Consider the following 4,359-nt stretch of genomic DNA (forward strand, 5'->3'; position numbering starts at 1 on the left):
TGCCGGAGCGGGCCCCGGCTTAAGGCCAGGCGGAAAAGGGACGAGGCGCCGCCGCCTCACCTGCCACCGATCGTCCCAGGGGGGCCGCCCCCCCTTCAACCGGGCCGGCACGGCAGCCGACCGGAGCGGAGCAACACACACGCGGGGCTTCTCACCGCCTCGCTGCGGCCAGCGAGCGGCTTCTCGACACGGTCTTTCGGGCCGTCTCTCTCGGCTCTCGGCTCTCTCTCTGGTGGCCCTTCACACTGCCCATTCTCTTCTCTCTGGCTTCTCGGGCAGCTCTCCCCCCGAAAGAGCGCCCTGGGCAGGACGGGAACCGGGACCAAGCCACGCGGCTCACCCGGCCTAGGCGGCACTCGCTCTGCCCCGACGACCGCGCGGCGCGGCCGCCCTATCCTCCGCCTTGCGACGCAGGCACCCTGGAAACCTGCGGGGACGCGGCCCGTCACCTCGCTCCCAATATACGGAAAGATAAGTCCAAGGCCGCCGACGCCTCCAAGGAGACGAGTGGAAGTCGACCGGGAGGGTGCGCCAGCGCAGGCCGACCGCTACGTCGACATAGCCGGAGGCAGCCTGGAACAGCGACCCCTTGGTGAACTTCCGCAGGCGGCCGCGACACCAGGTCTACCCGGGCGGACGGAGACCAGGTCTACCCCGGCTCCGGGATACCAGGTCTACCCCGGCCGCCGGGTACAAGGTCTACCCCGTCTCCGGGATACCAGGTCTACCCCGGCCGCCGGGTACAAGGTCTACCCCGGCCGCCGGGTACAAGGTCTACCCCGGCTCCGGGATACCAGGTCTACCCCGGCCGCCGGGTACAAGGTCTACCCCGTCTCCTGGATACCAGGTCTACCCCGGCCGCCGGGTACAAGGTCTACCCCGTCTCCGGGGTACCAGGTCTACCCCGGCCGCCGGGTACAAGGTCTACCCCGTCTCCTGGATACCAGGTCTACCCCGGCCGCCGGGTACAAGGTCTACCCCGTCTCCGGGGTACCAGGTCTACCCCGGCCGCCGGGTACAAGGTCTACCCCGTCTCCGGGATACCAGGTCTACCCCGGCCGCCGGGTACAAGGTCTACCCCGTCTCCGGGATACCAGGTCTACCCCGGCCGCCGGGTACAAGGTCTACCCCGTCTCCGGGATACCAGGTCTACCCCGGCCGCCGGGTACAAGGTCTACCCCGGCTCCGGGATACCAGGTCTACCCCGGCCGCCGGGTACAAGGTCTACCCCGGCTCCGGGATACCAGGTCTACCCCGGCCGCCGGGTACAAGGTCTACCCCGGCTCCGGGATACCAGGTCTACCCCGGCCGCCGGGTACAAGGTCTACCCCGGCTCCTGGATACCAGGTCTACCCCGGCCGCCGGGTACAAGGTCTACCCCGTCTCCTGGATACCAGGTCTACCCCGGCCGCCGGGTACAAGGTCTACCCCGGCTCCTGGATACCAGGTCTACCCCGGCCGCCGGGTACAAGGTCTACCCCGTCTCCGGGATACCAGGTCTACCCCGGCCGCCGGGTACAAGGTCTACCCCGTCTCCGGGATACCAGGTCTACCCCGGCCGCCGGGTACAAGGTCTACCCCGTCTCCGGGATACCAGGTCTACCCCGGCCGCCGGGTACAAGGTCTACCCCGGCTCCTGGATACCAGGTCTACCCCGGCCGCCGGGTACAAGGTCTACCCCGTCTCCTGGATACCAGGTCTACCCCGGCCGCCGGGTACAAGGTCTACCCCGGCTCCTGGATACCAGGTCTACCCCGGCCGCCGGGTACAAGGTCTACCCCGGCTCCTGGATACCAGGTCTACCCCGGCCGCCGGGTACAAGGTCTACCCCGGCTCCTGGATACCAGGTCTACCCCGGCCGCCGGGTACAAGGTCTACCCCGGCTCCGGGATACCAGGTCTACCCCGGCCGCCGGGTACAAGGTCTACCCCGTCTCCGGGATACCAGGTCTACCCCGGCCGCCGGGTACAAGGTCTACCCCGGCTCCTGGATACCAGGTCTACCCCGGCCGCCGGGTACAAGGTCTACCCCGGCTCCTGGATACCAGGTCTACCCCGGCCGCCGGGTACAAGGTCTACCCCGTCTCCGGGATACCAGGTCTACCCCGGCCGCCGGGTACAAGGTCTACCCCGTCTCCGGGATACCAGGTCTACCCCGGCCGCCGGGTACAAGGTCTACCCCGTCTCCTGGATACCAGGTCTACCCCGGCCGCCGGGTACAAGGTCTACCCCGGCTCCGGGATACCAGGTCTACCCCGGCCGCCGGGTACAAGGTCTACCCCGTCTCCGGGATACCAGGTCTACCCCGGCCGCCGGGTACAAGGTATACCCCGTCTCCTGGATACCAGGTCTACCCCGGCCGCCGGGTACAAGGTCTACCCCGGCTCCTGGATACCAGGTCTACCCCGGCCGCCGGGTACAAGGTCTACCCCGTCTCCGGGATACCAGGTCTACCCCGGCCGCCGGGTACAAGGTCTACCCCGGCTCCGGGATACCAGGTCTACCCCGGCCGCCGGGTACAAGGTCTACCCCGTCTCCTGGATACCAGGTCTACCCCGGCCGCCGGGTACAAGGTCTACCCCGGCTCCTGGATACCAGGTCTACCCCGGCCGCCGGGTACAAGGTCTACCCCGTCTCCTGGATACCAGGTCTACCCCGGCCGCCGGGTACAAGGTCTACCCCGGCTCCTGGATACCAGGTCTACCCCGGCCGCCGGGTACAAGGTCTACCCGGTCTCCGGGATACCAGGTCTACCCCGGCCGCCGGGTACAAGGTCTACCCCGTCTCCGGGATACCAGGTCTACCCCGGCCGCCGGGTACAAGGTCTACCCCGTCTCCGGGATACCAGGTCTACCCCGGCCGCCGGGTACAAGGTCTACCCCGTCTACGGGATACCAGGTCTACCCCGGCCGCCGGGTACAAGGTCTACCCCGTCTCCGGGATACCAGGTCTACCCCGGCCGCCGGGTACAAGGTCTACCCCGTCTCCTGGATACCAGGTCTACCCCGGCCGCCGGGTACAAGGTCTACCCCGGCTCCTGGATACCAGGTCTACCCCGGCCGCCGGGTACAAGGTCTACCCCGGCTCCTGGATACCAGGTCTACCCCGGCCGCCGGGTACAAGGTCTACCCCGGCTCCTGGATACCAGGTCTACCCCGGCCGCCGGGTACAAGGTCTAGCCCGGCTCCGGGATACCAGGTCTACCCCGGCCGCCGGGTACAAGGTATACCACGTCTCCTGGATACCAGGTCTACCCCGGCCGCCGGGTACAAGGTCTACCCCGGCTCCTGGATACCAGGTCTACCCCGGCCGCCGGGTACAAGGTCTACCCCGGCTCCGGGATACCAGGTCTACCCCGGCCGCCGGGTACAAGGTATACCACGTCTCCTGGATACCAGGTCTACCCCGGCCGCCGGGTACAAGGTCTACCCCGGCTCCTGGATACCAGGTCTACCCCGGCCGCCGGGTACAAGGTATACCCCGTCTCCTGGATACCAGGTCTACCCCGGCCGCCGGGTACAAGGTCTACCCCGGCTCCTGGATACCAGGTCTACCCCGGCCGCCGGGTACAAGGTCTACCCCGGCTCCTGGATACCAGGTCTACCCCGGCCGCCGGGTACAAGGTCTACCCCGGCTCCTGGATACCAGGTCTACCCCGGCCGCCGGGTACAAGGTCTACCCCGTCTCCGGGATACCAGGTCTACCCCGGCCGCCGGGTACAAGGTCTACCCCGGCTCCTGGATACCAGGTCTACCCCGGCCGCCGGGTACAAGGTTTACCCCGGCTCCGGGATACCAGGTGTAGCCCGGGGGGCCGGACAACGGGTCTACCCCGGCGCCCGGAGGAAAAGTCTATTCCGGGGCCATGGCAAGAGGTATTTCCCCATACCCGGGTAGTAGAGCGTTTCTCAATGGCCGGCTTTACCTTTTTTTGCCTGGTGGGGGTGGGGGGGGCGGGCGCGAGGGGGGGGGCTCGGTGTGGGTTTTTGTGGGGGGTGGGGGAATGTGCGTTGCGGGACTTTTGGTTCGAGTTTTCTGGGTTTGTTTTAGGAGTTACGGGGTTATCCCTTTGTTTTTTGTGGCTTGGTTCCCCTTGGTCTGGTTTGGGGTTCGGGTTTCATTTCCCGCGCTTCCCCTTTCCTCCCTTCTCGAAGAGAACGACTCTTCTGTTCCCTCGGCGCAAGAAACTGATCCGGAAAAGGAATTTTCTTGGCGAACTTTATTTCTTTCCCTCTGGTACCCAGAGCGATCCCAGACCAAGCTGACAGGCAGCCTGCGTCAGCCTGCCGTCGAAGCAGCGTCAGCAGCCCCCTCCGCCCGGGGTGCCGCGCAGCCCTACCCGGCCGAACGGAATTTCAGTG

The sequence above is a fragment of the Lonchura striata genome, chromosome 33, assembly GCF_050655825.1.
Source record: "Lonchura striata isolate lonStrDom1 chromosome 33, ASM5065582v1, whole genome shotgun sequence".
NCBI classification, from domain to species: domain Eukaryota; kingdom Metazoa; phylum Chordata; class Aves; order Passeriformes; family Estrildidae; genus Lonchura; species Lonchura striata.